General features: G+C 43.9%; 1 protein-coding gene across 3 annotated transcripts in view; it reads left to right on the forward strand.

Moving 5' to 3' along the window:
• Positions 1-10: 10 nt before the first annotated feature.
• Positions 11-18,176, forward strand: part of SEMA5A (semaphorin 5A) — a 512,105-nt gene continuing 493,939 nt past the window's right edge. Inside the window, exon 1 of one of the 3 annotated variants that reach the window (XM_031003381.3) lies at positions 11-527. The gene's annotated coding sequence lies outside the window, so the exon portion shown is untranslated. The other 2 variants (XM_055367948.2, XM_055367947.2) reach the window with 2 other exon arrangements.

Genomic DNA, 18,176 nt, shown 5'->3' on the forward strand with positions numbered 1-18,176 from the left:
CGCGCTCTCCGCGCCCGCTCGCCCCGCGCGGATCTACTTGCCGGGAAGGCGGCGCCGGTGGCGGCTGCTCTGCCTGCGCCCGCTCCCGAGCGCTGCTTTCCCGTCGCGGGTGGGCTTCGCAGCCCCAGGCCAGCCGCGGCCCTTGGCCCGCGGCAGCCCCGGCCCTCCACCTTCCCTTTGCAGGGGCGGCCCGGCCAGTGTCGCTCATCCCGGGACGCTCCCTTCTCCCACCCAGGACTGCCCCGCGGAGCTGGCTTGGACACCTAACTTTGCCACCTCGAGGGTCGTCTCTGCTGGGCGCGAACCTGCCCACCCACCGGTTGGCCGCGCGCTCGGGGACCGTGCTCGTGGCCCCCAAGCCGGTGCCCCCATTCTGGAACTCAGCGAGTAGGGGGCGGCTCTGGGGAAGTGGCAGGGGGCGGCTGCAGCTGCTGCCTCCACTTCCCTAGCCAGGTGCTGAAGAGGATCCTCGGAGCCGTTCTGGCCCTCAGGCGCTGGATGACTGGCACCAGCGCTCCCCGCACCTGGTGAGCGACCCCCGCCCGATTCCTGCGTGGCCTTGGCAGGAGCCCCTGACCGCGCCGCGCCGCTGGCCGGGACCCGGGGACTGCAGCGGTAGGCTGGTGGGTGGTGCCGATCTCGGGTGGGATCCATCAGCAGGCACCTGGGCGGGGGTTGCGCGTACAGGATTAGGACCACAGTCAGTCCGGGGGCGCCCACAGTTGAGCTAGTGCACGGGCTGGAAGTTTGTGTACCCGCCTGTGCCGAGGTCTGAGCATGGAGAGGTAAGGAGCCGGAGTGTCGCGGTGGGCGAGACGGGACCCCTGCCCAACACCCGGAAAGGTGCGCACACTGGTCTGTGCCCGCCCCCGGCGCGCCTCCAGGCTCGCACTGCCGCGAGCCGGGGGCAGGGGACACGGAGGTCGGGACTTGGCGGTTCGGGAGCGGCCACCTCGCAGCCCCACCGGCTTGGGCAGGTTTTCCTGCTTTCCTTACAGGGGAACCGGGAGGCAATGGGACTTGGGCTCAACTCCGCCAAGCGCCTTGGTTAACGAAAGACACTAAGGCGGGGATGCAGAGGCCTGGGGAACCGCCAGCCAGGTGCGCTGCAGCTAGGCGAGCCCCTTTCCCCAGGCATCCCTCCGCTGCTCCACGGATTTTGCACACCGTGGCTCAGGGTTTCAGACCCCAGGGTTTCGGGCAGATCGGGCTCCAGAGGGAATGGTTTCTCCCAAGATGTGCGTGGGAACGGTCGTGGAGGAGTGATTCCCCCGGCTCGCTCCCCGCGGCGGCCGGTGCCTGGCTTGGAGCGGTCACATCCCGGTTCCCCGGGCTTTGGCGGGAAGCGCGTTCACCTCCTCGCCCTTTGCTTGCTTTGTACCTGGATGCCGCGGCCGGAGTTGGGATTTAACTTTCCTGCGCCTGCGGCGTCCTCGGGATTCCCGGCAGGGGGCGCTGCGAGCGAGCGCTCGGAGGACGAGGCGCCACAGGCAGTTGCTGGGTCCTGGGCGAGTGGGCGGGAGTCCCAGGCAACAAACAGCAGAACCAGGCAGATCTTGCAATAATTTCATTTTGGGGGCCGGGGGTTGGGGGAGCTGATCTGGTGGCTATAGAGAGCTGTCAGCCTTGCTAGGAGAGGGGACAGGAAAGGTGGTGGCCAGACATAAGTGCTCTAACTAGAAAGGTCTCTTCCAGAGAAAAAGATCGCTGTAAAGTCTTCCTTGTCTGGGCATCTGCCTTCCTTGTGACTGTTGCATTTACTTAGAAAGAAATCGAAATTGAGGGAAGATAACGTGAGCTTTGTTTAATACCGTTCTGCTTTTTAGGGGTACTTTAGTTAACACATCAGGAGTCACAAATGATTGTTCTGGTTTGTTTTGAAGAAAGACAAATTTTACGTCTAGCTTACCGAGAAGAGCTGTGTCATAATGGCTGAGTTTGGAATCAGCAGATATCTTATTAATTATAGAGGTAGTCTGTTCATAAGGAGACAGAAACACAAAACCAGACTTTAATAAGAAAGATTTTTCAATACCTAATTAGGATTGCTGAATTTGTTGCTAATTAATGCCAGTTTCATTATTTTAGAGAGTGTAATGTTTATCATGACCACTTTACACAACTTCAGTTAAAGCAGATAATACCATTAAGTTATGTATAACTGAAATAATTTTCTTGTCTGTGCCTGTATTTACACCAAAAGAAACATGGATTTTTTCCCCTCCAAAAGATTTCTTTTTCTATGTTTTTTTTTTTTCATGAAAAATACAGCCCTAAGTGTAATTGTTTGGTTCACTTGAAACACAGATGTTTTTTCCCTTGAGTTTCTTTCTTGTAAAAACTTTGGAGATAGAAGCTTGCTCATCCACGTTGCTCCATGCAGTCACACTAAGCATCTGAATACTCATTGAAGTGTGGGGTTGACAAACTGACATCTATTTCTATGTGCTTTTAGCCAATATGTACTTTTATTAACAGGGAGAAGACAGATGATGCTAATCATTTTATGTCTTTTGTGAATTGCACTAACTCATTTGGTTGTTATAATGTCAAGCAGCTGCGAGATCCCTGCTGCGAGTAAAGCTTTGGCCTCCTGGGTGGTAAAGCTTGTCTCTGTCCAAAGGAAATTTTTGAGACGTTCAGAATTTGGTAAAAATAAACCTGTGTTCTTCACTGCCGTTTCCCTTTAAAATGATTTCATCACGTGTCTTGGGAGAATGAAATGTAGAAACTTACAGCTCAGAGGCTGTTAAAACTTATTGACCACGAGACCGAAATAAATACAAGCACATTTATGCAAACTTCTGCATAAATTTTAGAGTCATGGGTCTTCTGAAGCCCCGTCCATGGATTTGCAGTAAGAAATTTAGTTCCAGAGTCATGTTAGCCTCTTGCTGATGGACAAATGTTACAACCAACAAGCCTTTCTCTATGCTGTGTGCTAGTGGCCCAAAATAACAGATGCCATCTCTTTGGGGACAGTGTCAGATGCTCCTGATGTTAGAGAGAGCTGCCTATCTGAATCGTGACACAGTTTTACTTAACTTGGTGATTAGTTTTAAGAGTTTCAAATGATTTTATTTTTGGTCATAAAGTCATTGAAATTGAATCTTTGCTTTTGATACAGGAAGATGTGGAGGAGGAGCAGAAAACCTTTACTAAATGTCCAGCCAAAAGTATAAAGGCATTGCATTATGTAGACAAGTGATCATGAACACTAGAGTTAACTAATATCAAAAACTCATCCCAAGGAAGAGGTTTGAGCTACAAAGCAGATGGTGTGCAAGATACAACAAATGAGTTTATAACATATCCCAGTCAAGGAATCCATTTTTATAGTAGTATATGTACAACTATTTGAGTACAGCAGCCGTACATCCTGCAATAAATCCTCCATAATTCTTGATTCTAAAATTATACCAATTTTGTATTTAAAAATGTTTCGGCAATTGTTGCTATAGTTACCCAAATTGCTTGGGGTATAATTATACCAAGGTGACAAGTTTTTATGTGTTAAATAATGTTTAAAATGTAAATTATGGTGCCTAACAAATTGAGTTACAACTAAGTACAAAGTGTCTAAAGTGAAGCATTGTACATTTCTGCTCACCTGCATCTACTTGCAAATTTATATCAAGAAAGTTAACTGTTTTCTTGAATCATAAAATGAGCGTCTGTAAGTACTTTCAGTTGTCTTGAGTACAGTTGACAACATAGATAATTTCACGTATGTTCTCAGCAACCTTTTAAAATTGAGATGCAGAAGTTTGGTTGAAAATTAGGTTTTTATCACTCTGTTACCCTGCAGAAATGATAGGGGGCAATCTCCTGTTTCCAATTCCTGTATAGATTGGGAGCGACTTGGGGATAAATTCAGCAGGTGAGATGTGGCTGCTGGGAAGCACTTTGGAGAAACAGATATGGGTATGCTTGGTAAATATATAGCATATTTTTCAGATGAATTTTTTAAGAATTGGTTATCCAGATATACAAAATCAATTTCTGATAGGGAGAAAAGAAGAAAAAGCAAAATTAAAGTAAGCTAGAATATACATAAACTTTTCAATATAAACGAACCTGCTCAAAACTTGCTTTGATTCAAAACTGAAGCAAAATAGAACAAAACAAATGAAAACTTGACCCAAGAGAAGGTATTGGATAATAGGTAATTTATTTCAACATACTAATATTGACAGTCTTTGCCATCTAAAAGGTTGTATTGCTAAGGAAACCAGGCTGTCCATTTCACAGAGTATTTTGAAGCCAGGCAACTTCAAAGACAAGTCATATTTCACCTTGTGCATGAAATTTAAAGTAGGAGTGACACAACAGTGGGTCAAGAAAACAGAAAAATTTCCCAAAGGAATTGCTGTTGTCATCTTCTTTCTTCTCCTTCTTTTTTGGTCCAAGATTAATGGTTGTTTGACAAGAGCAAAGACAAGCACACTTTATTTCCCTTTCTTACATTTTAAAATGTAGTGACATAGTATTGCTGCATTTGGAAAAAATAAAATCATTCTATTTTTAAACTCTTTCTTTCCTTATTGGTTTCCTAGAATTGGTTTCCTGATTAACACTTGGGGAAAAAAAAAACTATTTTAAAAGAGAATAATTTTTTTAGAGGATGAAATTCTTTTATTATTGAGAGGTCATGAGCCCACTAATCTTTTATCTTCCCATCTTTCACTCATTATTTGTCACTGTATTTCTGTAGAATTGGCTAAACTAGGGTTCATGTAGAATAATGAGGAAGTATACACTGGAAAAATGTTATTTTATGTTACATTTTTATGTACAATTGAGAGTAAATTACACTACTGCAATAGGTAATTCAATTACAGATACGTATGATAAATAACCAGTAGAGTGATTCTATCAGAAGCCAACTCTGTGGGTGAAATAATACTGTATTTGTTGAGATGTGAAATTAAATAAGTTATAGGTGAGTGACAATCAGGATAACACAAGGACAAATTGTTCACAGAAAATCGAGCCTCTTTCAATCAGTTCAAATCCACCCAATGTTTGGCAAGGATGTATGATGTACTCATGGAAAGAAAAACAGAGTCAAGGAAAGCAACTAAGAAAAAATTTGCTAAGCAGTTTCCTGTGATCTGTCTGCAAAATCATAAAACCGAAACTTCTATTCTCCTGAATCACAGCAGAGATGGCATTCCTCACAAAGTGACTTCAAATAAAATTCCACACAAAGAGCTTTTCTTTCTGTAAAAACAAAACAAAACAAAACCGGAGATGTGACACATCTTGCAGAGGGCCCCCAAAGCTGTTCTGAGCCAGCTACCAAGGCAGCTGACTCCTGCCAGTGCCCCCAAACCTGCTGTGGAAAGAGAACGCGTCGGAGGCCAGGGACATTTATGGTTGGGCATCCTGTAAACAAACGGATTTTAGAATCACAGCTGGCTTCCGTGACTCCTTTTACAGGACTGAGATTTAGGTTTGTTGTAAAACTACTGATTTTCTTTTCTTTTTTTCTTATTTTTGAGACAGAATCTTGCTCTGTCACCCTGGCTGGGGTGCAGTGGCGCGATCTTGGCTCACTGCAACCTCTGCCTCCTAGGTTTAAGCAATTCTTATGCCTCATCCTCCTGAGCAGCTGGGACTACAGGTGCCCGCCACACGCCCAGCTAATTTTGTTTTTTGTATTTTTAGTAGAGACGGGGTTTCACCATGTTAGCCTGGATGGTCTCGATCTCCTGACCTTGTGATCCACCCGCCTCGGCCTCCCAAAGTGCTGGGATTACAGGCGTGAGCCACTGCACCTGGCCCTCTCTCCATATCATTTTGCAGAACTCCACACACTGCCTTTATTTCTTAAAGTCTTTCACTGATACAGAATGTCAGCTTAGGAGACCAATGAGTGTTTTGTTCACAGCTGTGTTGCCCACGGTGCCTAGAACAGTGCCTGGCATGCAGGAGGCTCTCAGGCCATCTTGGGTGAGTGACCGAATCAAAAAATGCCCTTAGATACTATGTATATAGTATAGACTGCAATAGAGTATACTGAGAGAAAGGAGTAAGGCTTAAGCAAGACTTTTGGGGGCTAACCATGGACTCTAAAACTACTTATATTCTTTATTTAGAGAAAAATGTTCCAAATGCCTCCAAACTGATTTATTAGCACAGTCTTAAAATACAAATGTCTTTGTAAACTGGCAGGTGGAGGGTTGGGAGAGGGACTGCATATTTCCTAGTTCCTAATACACAACAATTTGCACAGTAAGTCAGTGCTTGTTAAATGAATTGACGACCTTGCATGACTTGGAGATTAGCATAAATATAATTTCTGTGTACAGATTGAATATTCCTAATCAAAAAATCCCAATTCCACAATGCTTCAAAATCTGAAACTTTCTGAGCACCGACATGACCCTAAAAATGCTAATATATATATAATGCAAATATTCCAAAATCTGAGAAAATCCCAAATCTGAAATACTTCTGGTCCCAAGCATTTTGGGTAAGGGATACTTAATCTGTATTAAAACACAGAAAAATTGAAATTCAGTGATGTTCTCATTTAAAACAGCACCCTCTCCTCCAAGCACACAAATTCCAGGGAACATATTGTGTCTTTATTACATATGTTTACACATTACAGAGATTTTAGACATCCTAGAATATTTTAAAAATATGGCAGGCTTTTTATTATATTTCCAAGATCAGACTAATAAGCCTAGTCATGTAGTTGGATTTATAGATTTAATAAGTTGAAACAGAAGAATAGGTAAACAAAATGTGGCCTATCCCTACAATGGGCTACTATTCAGCAATAAAACAAATGAACTCTTGATATATGCTGCAATATGTATGAACCTCAAAACCTTGTGCCAAGTGAAGGAAGCCAGTCACTGAAGACCACACACCATTTATTTCCATTTATAGAGATGCCCAGAAAAGGCAAACCCATAAAGATGGCAGGCAGGTGAGTGGTTGCCTCGGGCTAGCAGTGGGAACTGGACATGACTGCAGATGGGCAGGCTAGGCCTTTTGGGGGTGATGGAAATGGTAAGAAACTGGATTGTGGAGATTGTCATACAACTCTGTACATGTACTAAAAATCATTAAATTGTACACTTACAAAGAGTACATTTTATGGCATGTAACATATACCTCAATAAAACTTTTTTAAAAAGAAAATTCTGGACATCATCTCTAAAATTAGAGTAAACAGCCAGTGGCCTAAATACGAGTCCTGCTGCGTCTACTGGGAAATGTTTTCTGTGTTTCCATTACTTGTACAAAGCTTAGCGCCAGGGCCAGTGGGTGCTAGGATGAGCACATTTCTTTGATACTGAAGCACTTTCTTCCTGGGAAGTCTGAGCTGTGATCTCTATCATGAAAACAAGCAAACTTAGGTTGTTTCCGGATGCGACAACATAACCAGATTAAATCAGTTAAACTCATCAGCCAGCCTCGCCGCTGAATGTTGGGTACACCCCAATTCCCAGTCATTGCTTACAGTATGCTTCTCTGCCAATTTTATTGTTTTATGGGCATAGCTCAGGGGGAACATCTTTGACAACACAGAATCTTGTGGTCTCATTAGAGCTGCAGAGTCTGGAACTCCTAGCATCATTCTGCTCAACAAATGAGGTTGCTGTCCTTTGATGGGGGAGAAGTTCATGATGCCTGCTTCTGTGTCCTTGTACACTTTCTTAGCAAGGCCTTCGCTTCAGCTGGAGAGGCAGGTAACTTCTAACAGCCAGACCCAGTGGCAGAATGCAGAGTTTTAAATGCCCAGAGCCTGAGTATTTAAAGGGGAGTGTTTCCCACCCTGTGCACCTCCCCCCGCCCCGCTCTTAGAAAGAGAAGAATCAAAGAATTGCTTCTAGCTCTTTCCATTCTGCTTTGGCACATTTTGCAGTTAAAATGTAATGCTGAATATAGGTTTTGGGTAGAGATACATACGAATTGCCTCTCATTTCCTTGCTCTTCCACTGTTTTCTCTGGGTAGAAGTGAGTGTCTTTAGCTCTCCCACCTTGTTTACTGCACCTTCCATCTGTTTAGTGTATTAAAATCCTCTCTGCCTCCTGCCACAGGCTTCCTCAGCTCTCTTGTGGGCACCTTGCTTTCCCCACACCAGTTGGTTTCCACACAGTGGCTTTCCATGGGAGTGTTTACTTTGGCACAGGTGGTCCATGGTCCAGATACACTCAGCATAGCTTTGGGGATGTGGTCCAGGCTAGCTGGCCTTTAGCACTCATATGCATTTCTCCGCTGGTAATAGAGTATTTTTTTATCCAGCCCTGTGATGCTTCAGGCAAGCATTTTCATAGTGCCTAATTTCTTCAGTATTTCTAGTTACGTGTTCACAAAAATGGAGATCAATAGCGTTTTAAGTCCTAGTGCAATAGCTTTATTGACCTTTTGCCAGGGTCATTTCTGACCAGCTCACTTTGAACTTGCCTCTTTCCAAACATGAAGCCTACCTTACAAGCAAATTAAGAGTAACATTTACAGAACGACCATGTTTTTCTATTACCAATCCTAAATTATCACCCTTCATGAGTGGTAAGGAGTTATTTATGAGGATACACTAATATTTCCTTCTGCTGATTAGATGGCAGTGGGGTGGGTGACATTTTTATCTTTCATACCACTTTTGATGGTTTCAGTTAGTCAATAAAATACTGTTTAGGTAGGTACTTTTTGTGGTTTGGTTTTCTTTCATTTTCAACAAGCTAATGTTCTCTAGATTTTAAGGATAACTAATTAGCCATTCAGTTAAACAGACTGGCTGGTTACAAGATTGGAAAAATGTCTGTGTTACCAGGGCAGGTATTTAGTTTTGAAACAGAAGGATTAAGAAAGCAAGGTAATTTTCTCTTATTTTAAAATCTCCTTTAATCATAGATTTATATTGGTTCCGGTAGCTTCAGTTGATCATAATTAAAGCAGCTCATAGTGTTATGTACAGAATTATGTGAAGGCATTGTCCTAAGTGGATAAAATGTATTAGACCATTTTTTTTAAATGATTTCTACTTTTTCTAACCATTTTCTTTTTTGAAAAGCATCCAAATGTTAGCCTCTAATATTGATTTTGGACACTCTAAGATGTATGGGATTTTAACCTTATTCTGACAGGCTAGAAGCTAGGGAAGGGCCTCGAATGTTCACTTCACAGCCTGGCAGGGTGCCCATGTCCAATGCCTTGTGTCTGCGGCACCTCCTGTCCTCCTGTCACTGTTCTGAACTTTAAAATCAGAATATCTTTGCCAGTGTGTCAGTGAAGAGAAACTTCATTGAAGCTTGAGCCTAGGAGTTAAAGATAGACATTTTATTTAAGTTTAATATTTCCAGGCTGTAAATAGAAAAGAAAAATGGTGTTTTACAGAGCAGGGGTCCATTGTCCAGATATTATTGAGCCTTTGCCCAGGACAGGGTGTCTGGGTGATCTAAACTGGAAAGGGAAATCCTAGACTGCAGTTTCCTGTCTTTTTTTTTTTTTCTTTTTTGAGACGGAGTCTTGTTCTGTTCTCCAGGCTGGAGTGCAGTGGTGCGATCTCGGCTCACTGTAACCTCTGCCTCCCGGGTTCAAGTGATTCTCCTGCCTCAGCCTCCCAAGTAGCTGGGAATACAAGCATGCACCATCATGCCCAGCTAATTTTTGTATTTTTAGTAGAGACAGGGTTTCACCATGTTGGTCAGGCTGGTCTCGAACTCCTGAGCTGAAGTGATCCACCCACCTTGGCCTCCCAAAATGCTGGGATTACAAGCATCAGCCACTGTGCCTGGCCTCCTGTCTTTTTGCATAGGGCTGCTCTTCAGATACCCTTTAGTGACTTTTCCCCCATCTATCAGAGGAATTTTCCTTTTCCCCCTCCTTATCATTGTCGTCCTCTGGTTAATTTCTCTGCTAAACCAAAATAATTTTAATTATTATGCTCTTTGTTCACCAGAAAGTTTTGAGCCAAACCGTCCTCCCCCAAACCCATGTAAAAGTGGGTGCACCAAGTTTTGTGCTCTGTGTCTGATATTATCAGGTGTCTGTAAGCATCTGGCCACTTTGCTGTGGGATTCAAGCTGCTGCTGCTATGACAGGAGCAGGAGCACGTGTCCTTTTTCTCCTAGTCTTGTTCCTGGGTGGTTTCATGTTGGTGCCTATAGACAGGACCACATCTAAGTCAGTTCTGAGTATGACAGGCATGTATGGCTATTCAGTTACATCCCGACGTCTGCGTCACACTGGACGGTGCTCTTGAGCTTGGGAAGATCCAGCATCTGCCCATGGGGTAACTCTCTCCTGGCTTGCCGCAGGGCAGTAGAGATTCCCTCCCTTCTTCATTCCTGGTTCCTGGTGGGAAAAATCTGGAGTTTCCAGGCTATGCTTCTTAAAGGCCCCCCTCTTTTCCATCTTTGAATCACTCTCACTTCCTTCGCCTCCTTACTCCTCAAAGGTGGTGCTGAGCAAGTGGGAAGACCTGAACCCAACCCAGGTGGTTGAGTTGAAAGTATTCCCACTCTGCCGATCCACTCCTCCCCTACATTTTTTTTTTTAAACAATACATACTTTAAACTAGTATTTTTTTCTAAAGCTTTCTTCACCTAAGAATGTCACACTGAATGTCAATTGTGTAGCGGTCGTGGGTGGGTTGGGAGAGTGGAGGTGAGAGTTGGGAAGGAGGGGCCCCATATAGAGAGAGCATCTCAGCGCGTCCAGGCAGCGCATCTTGGCTGTTGCAGCTTTCCACGCTGACTCCGAAAGTCAGGCCTAGAGCCAAATTTACTTTCCGTCTGCCAGCAGTGATGGAATTCCTAGGTTCTATCACCAGCTTGCGAAAAGAAATCATTCAGGAAACTGCAAGCTGGCAAGTAAGAATCGCAAAGATTCATTCACTTGAAAGCTTACGCCTGCGAATGTTATTTAACTTTGAACAGTTTTTCCAGGCCCACCTGCGGAGTTTCCAGCTCCCTGAGGTTTGTCTTGCTGCAGAGGAAAGCCCTTAAGGATTCACAGCGAGGATCTTCAGGATGAAGCTGGGAGGTGGGAAGAGTAGAAGGGCTTTCCCGGGGCTCACACCTCATTCAGCCCTGACCCGACTTTGTGCAGTCAGGTCGCTCTCTAGAACTTCAAGGAGTCAATGTAGGTGCTTGGACTTTAGGTCCTGAAGTCTTACACAAGTCAGGACAAGAGTCAGGCTTCACTGTGGTCATGTGCCCTGTCCATTGAAATCCTGAAAGACATTTTTAAAGAGAGTATCTATTGAGGAATTGTCTATTGAGGTAGGCTGAAGGAAATCAATGTTTTGAACTTGGACTATGGCTAGAGGAGAAGACTGACTTGCCCAATGTAAACCCCAAATAAAATTCTAAACAACCCCCGCCCCATGCTGCCCGTGCCACTGCCACTACTGTGCCTGTGGAGTAGCCATTCTTTTATTTCTTTGCTTTTAATAAACTTGCTTTCACTTTATGGACTCGCCTTGAATTCTTTCTTGCACGAGGTCCAAGAACTCTCTCTTGGGGTCTGGATCGGGACCACTTTCTGGTACCACGATGTTCCATGGGGATACAACACTGGCTGGCTTGCCCCTCAGAGTGGGCTCCATCATGGCCCTTAATAAGTCCTGGCTACAAGATCACACCCAATGATCTGTAATCAAGAGTCCTTTTAATTAGTGGTGGTAACACATGGACTTTAGTGCAGTTTTGGATTTGTTGCTAAGTGTTTTTCAATGAGCTTTTAATTTGTTGTTGTTTAATTAAAAGTGTATGTTCTCTGCAGAACAGGCTTTTGGGCCCACACTTCCTGCCTTGAGGTTTTTGGAGCTGGCCCTAAGTGGGGAGAATAAGCATCTTGACGGGGGGTGTGGCAGCGTCATCATTAAGAGTCGGGGGACAAAGGGCGCAATTAGTGAATTGCTCATAGTGGGGCCTCATGTGGGAGGCCCTCAGGGCCCAGTGGCCTTTGTGGATTCTTTAATTGCACTTTTAAGTGAGACGGAGTTGGCTACTGGGTTTAATTAAGCCTGCAGGGCTAAACCTATGAACACAAATCAAAAGCAGGTTAGGGAAGGCTGCTTTCTTGAAAGTTTATAGGATCACTCGCTTTTATCTTTGTTCCTCTTCAGGTGAGTGCTGGTGTATCTTTTTCAACACAGCTGTTGGGGTTGACTTTGACTTCTGCTGGTTTGCGGTTTTGCTTGATAATTGCAGTGGCCCAAATATGTTGCAGTTTATGTCAGATGTTTTAAAAACCCATGAGGAAGGGGGCCACGGGTTCCAGCTCACTCGATCTTTTGTGTCTTTCCTATGTGTGGGAAGAAAAAGTTTTTGTAGATATATTTATAGAAAAGAATTTGGCCTTAGACTTTTCAGAATTGGTAGAAGGCTAAAGGAATTTGTATAAAGACATAATTACAGGCACATAGGAAACTTGTAAAGTCTGCATGTTTGAAATGCTTTGCTTCTCTGAGCCATTGGGAGTTTATTAGCTGTTTCCTTTTCCCACATTAACTTTCACATGATTAATTGGATTTATTTAATTAAATGCTCTATATTTAAGTAGAGTGGAGGCACAGGGAGTATTCTGAAAATAGTATCAATTGTTTCATACTGAATATTTTAGATGAATATTTTATACCTAAAATATACAATGTGGTCTGTTCATACTTGGAGAAAAGACATTAAATTCTATATTTACAATCTTTTACTATGTATGTAACCTTTTACACTAAAGTGAAAGTTCTCTTTTAAAAATCTTATGGACAACCTCGAAAATTCCGTATCGTGAAACTTGACTCCTTTCCTGCATTCCAGAGGAGCAAGCCAATGTTGTAACTAGGAGCATGTCTCTGTTGATGCCACAGTAAGTTGAAATGTTCAGAGGGGTAGCTGGGCTATTTTTAACAAGTTCAAATGTATCCTGTGGTGGAATATTTCCAATGATCCAAAATTAGTGATGGTATCTTGGACACCACAGTATCATGGGCTCAGACGAATTGGCGTGTTCAACATCTTTCAATTGTCAACCTAAATCTAACACTAGGATTGATGGCTTTGGTCAAATGATGCTTCATTCTTTGGAGAAAACAAAAGAATAACCTCTATTTGTAAGCATGGGAGTTGGAGGCTTTGGAATTAGGTGCTTGACAAAGTGAACACTGCATGAAATTGGGAGCAGTTGCAGGCTATTAGAAGATGACAGTCTTTTGGTGGTAAGGACCGTTAATACCTACCAAGGACATGTTTATTGTATTGGCAGGGAGCATAAAGGAGAACAGCTGAGATTTTTCCCCTCACTCTTCTCTTTTGTTTACATGAAAAAAGTGTCAAAGGAGAAGCCTGGTGGAGAAAGGGCTTGGCTATCATGGCAGCCTTTTATCTGTGGAAAATAAAAGGAAGATACAGTTGCCCTCTGTGAAAAGATCTGTGATAACACTCGTCCCCAATCATCGGAGAGACAAATGACCATTTCTCTTTGAAAGAATTATATTTACATTTCCCCATGTCTAGAGAAATGCCTTCTTATTAAATACACATGCAGGTCGGGCACAGTGGCTCACGCCTGTAATCCCAGCACTTTGGGAGGCCGAGGTGGGTGGACCACCTGAGGTCAGGAGTTCGAGACCAGGCTGGCCAACATGGCAAAACCCCGTCTCTACTAAAAATACAAAAAAAAAAAAAAAAAAGAAAAAAATTAACTGGGCATGGTGGCAGGCACCTGTAATCCCTGCTACTTGGGAGGCTGAGGCAGGAGAAATGCTTGAACCCAGGAAGCGGAGGTTGCAGTGAGCCGAGATCACACCATTGTACTCCAGCCTGGGCGATAGAGCGAGACTCTGTCTCAAAAAAAAAAAAAAAAAAAGTTCATTGATTACTGTTTTTCCCCAAGGTTTTTTGTTCACCTGTAAAGTAATCTGTAGTTGATAAAAGGATTGGGGGGGATATTTAAGATCTTTATTCTGACAAACACTTTCTGTTGTCCTAAACTGATGTGGCAGATAGGATAGATTTGAGTCAAAGAAAGGGATATGGATTTGGTGAATTATTGTGCCTTATTCATTGAATATTGACTGCCTTCAGGTTGATAAAAACATTCCATAGATTTCTAGAACCTGGAAGACACAACTGAGGTTTTCCAATTTATCTCTTTGTCCACAGGTAGGTCTTTTTCTAAACTTCATAGAGAGACGGTCATCTATTATCTTCTTAGAGAGGGGCTTATGATGGGGTCCCATTATAACTTGGATCACTTGTTTGCTTTTAGTACGTCTTGCTCCAGCAAAGATACTAGGGTAAATGGTAGTATTTGGTCTATGAAGCAGGATATTTACTAGAAACTTTCTCTGGGACAGACCCTAGGCTCTGCCCTGGGAAGACAGTGTGTAGAGGCTAGAGATGATTTTTCCTCTGTCGGTATCTGTTTTCCAGTTGGGCGTCCCTTGTCCTGGCATGGATACCATTTTTTGCCAGCGTGCCTCAAGGACCTGAACCAATGTTGCAGGTTCAATTCAATCAAACCCTGAGGCTTTCCTAGGAACCTCAGGGCAGAATTGCAGCAACAGCAGGAGAGAGGAAGAGTGGGGTGTGGGACAGTGAATGACAGAAAGAGTCCTGTGTGTCTGCATGCCCTGAGGGAGCTTCCTCACTTGCTGGGGCTGAAGGGAGCTTCAAAGGTACATGCCCATCTGGCACGGATACACTGTTGGTACTTGCCCAGGGCTCTGAGAGGACCCTCCAGCTCAGGGTACACAGCCACATCCGTCAAACCACACAAAGCCAGGATACGGTGTCTGCAGATATAGTTCCCTACGAATGTAGGTGGCCTGAAGACCAGAAATGGTCTCAAGAGTGCCAAAGAAAAGATAGAACTATTTACAGTCTTCCTTTTCAGGATCATAGAGAAGTTTGGAGCTGGCCACCTCTCTAGGACCTTGTTCTGGGGGCTGTTTCTGGTCAGAGTGCTTGATGCAGAGACCTTGATATCTGATGTGCTCGAGGTCTCACAAGGACTCCCATGCAAGATGCTTCCTGGAGTTTTTTAGGGACAAACCCCACATTATTCATCTTCATTGCAAGACGACCTTTTCCAGTGTTGAAAACACTTTGCCGTCAGGATAAGGAAGAGGAGGCTGACCTTTCTGGGAATGGAAAAGCCTCAAGATGTGGAGAGGGTACTTGGAGCTAGAGCAGTCAGGTAATGAAGCTGCTTATAACTCACTTCTAAGGAGGCTTCCCTGCTGACTGGCGGCACATTCTCGCCTCTCTCCCTCCGATTTCGTAGCTCCTTAGCATAGGAGTTGGGGTTTCCTGGAAAGCTCCTTTTCCAGGTGATTCCATTGTGCAAGTCAAGATTCCTTGATTAGCCTCTGAGCTCTGGAGAAGGATCTCTCCTCGCTTCTACTGCCCACTATAGATGCATCCTGAGTGCAGCTGAGATCTGAGTTGAGTGGTCAGAATACCAAAGACTATTTGCATTTCTCAAGATGTGGGCAAATGCAATCAATTAATCATTTCTCCTTACATAAGGGCTTGTGAACCAGAATAATTAACTTCTATTCTGTTTTCTTCCTTTTGTCCTTTTATGTAAACCTGAAAGAGAAGCACCTGGTTTGGGGATACATTTTGGCAAATAACTTTAAAATAAAAAAAAGAACATTTTATTATTTATTTGGTCAGTGTGTTGGTTGAGACTGGAAGAGTTTATAAATTATGCATGTAGTTTCTTTTTGGATGTTTAATTTGGATAAATGTATTTATGCTGTAATTATCCATCAAATTATGTGCAATCTCAAAAGACTACATATAAAAATGTGAATATCATACAAGATGGAAATCTCTGAACTCAGCTGCCATCACAAGCAACCACGTGTAAGCACATTTTTTTTTTCTTTTTAACACATGATCTGTCCCTCCATGGAATAACTCAACACAGCAAACAGTTGCTGGCTTTGCTTGTGGAACGTATCTGTGGAAATGGTCGCATCTAACATGGCCAGAGGAGGCAGAGAGTCAGAGCGGCAAGAGTTATGCACAAATGTCCATCCTAACGCGGCCCGCACACCTCCCTGGGGCTTCCCAGCCTCCGCCTTGCCTTTGCCCGCTCTTCAGAGCCTGCGCTGGCTGCTGAGCCTTGTCGAACACCAGCTATTGAGGCTATTTCCACGTGACACCTTTCGGATCTGATGGCACTTGGGTTTCAGGGAACTATGCCTAGGGCTACAGGTCCAATGATACAAGGGAGGATGAAAGAAGGGAGGATCTGAGTCTTCTAAGAATGGAGAGAAAATGTGGTAATAGCTCAGGTTGCCAAAAAGGATTTTTATTCCACACTTCCTACCCCCACCCTCTTCTTGAGGAGCTTCAAGTAGAATGAATGAACAATAGGAAGCTAAGTTCATATTTACTTTCATATACCCATGGATTTTATAAGGGTTTAAATACTAGGAGGAGTCGGTATTTGAAAGCATGTTACTAGTTTATAACGTGAAGGAAAAAAAATTCTGGCCCTAGTTTAGTAGATGTCTTAATACTGTTGGCTGGCAGAGGCCTATAGGTCAATGTCTGAAATATTCCTGGAATATGAAGATTACATGTTTTATTTTATTTTAATTGAAATATATTAGTAGTAATTTCAGCTCTGTAGCTCAGCATGACATAAAGGCCACAGTCCCATACCCGGAAGCTACTGGGAGGAGCTGTGCAGCTGGTGGGTGTCCAGGCAGGGCAGGTCACGCTCTCGGCTTCCCACAGGGGCAGGCTGCCCATGAGGGCTGGCCAAGTAGGATCCTGACCTCTAGGAAAGGTGCCGAGAAGCCTGGCAGCTGGGGAGGAGGCTGTGGGGACTTCTGCTTCAGCCATGCAGGGCGGAAATGGTGAGAGGCAAAGCTGGCAGGTGCAGGTGGGTAGCCCTTTCACCAGAGGCTTGGCCACCATCCCTAGAGCACACGGCCAAAGGTGGGTGGCAGTTCCTCAGACCTTGATGGAGCTGACAGCTGGTTGTGCTTTCAAAACTGGAAGGAGTGACTTGTGGTCATAACCAGAACCATCTGGATACAGTGCTACCATGGGCTCAGAATAGAAAAGGCAGCTCTTCTGCCTAGCTCTTTGGATTTCTCATAAGTACAAAGTCCTACAAATAAAATCACCATGACCTAAGAACCAGCTATCCCTAAAGGCCTGCCTGGTCTCTGGAGCCAGGTTCTCCTGAAATCTAGAGACTCGTGGCTCCCAGGTGAAACTGTTCTACCTGGGAATGTGAGCAAACAATGTAGTTCTCTTATCTTTTTCCCTCTTCCCAAAATAAAATGCATTAAATCGGTAAACTCATTTGTTCTGGAGATCTATTGGTATACAGAAAATTTTCCCATAATTTAGTGACTTAAACCTGCAATTTGTTATTATGTTTCACAATTCCTTGGGTGGACTGGGCTCAGCTGAGTGGTTCTCCTTGGGCCTCATGCAGTAGCAGTCACCTGGTATCCTGCCACATGGCCTCTCTCTCCTTACGGGAAGGCATGGGCTTCGATACTGGAAGTGGACGTTTCTAGGCCCTTTAAAGGCTGTGTCAAGGACAGGCATAGGACCACTTCCACTGTATTCTACTGGTCAAAGCAGTCCTAGGGCTCAGATTCATGGGGTTGGAGAGAGAGCCCATGGACAGGCAAGTGGCAAAGCACACTGCAGAAGAATTTGTGGGTGGGGAGACTGTGCTGAGGCCATAATGGAAAATGCCATCTCCCACCCCATTTCTCATGTTTAGTGAATAGGAACCCAGAAAAATAAATGTGTAATCAGGGACCTGAACTTGTAGCCTGAAGCCAGGCTGCCCTAGGACTTCTTGGGACCTTCGGTTGCTGATGGCTTGAGGGTTCGTTGCTAAAAAGACCATGGGAAGAAATTGCTATAGTGTAACTGAGGGCTGACACCATTTTCTTTAGAAAATTGGCATGAACTCTGTCCTAGGTAAGTCTCACTAAGTAGATATTCATATTTTGCAAGCTGAAGTCTTTGCTAGGCAGTGGGAACTTGCCTAAGTTGATCATATTCTATTTCATTTCTATAAAGACAATGTTTGGAAACTGACACATGGACACATAAGGAAATGCTACATGCAAATGTCAAATTTACAAATTACAAAATAGGTGATTGTTTCATAAAAATAGATATTTTTATTTTATGAAGAAGATTAGTTGCAGAATGTCTTTAAA

This window comes from Gorilla gorilla, chromosome 19 (assembly GCF_029281585.2).
Source record: "Gorilla gorilla gorilla isolate KB3781 chromosome 19, NHGRI_mGorGor1-v2.1_pri, whole genome shotgun sequence".
Classification (NCBI taxonomy): Eukaryota; Metazoa; Chordata; class Mammalia; order Primates; family Hominidae; genus Gorilla; species Gorilla gorilla.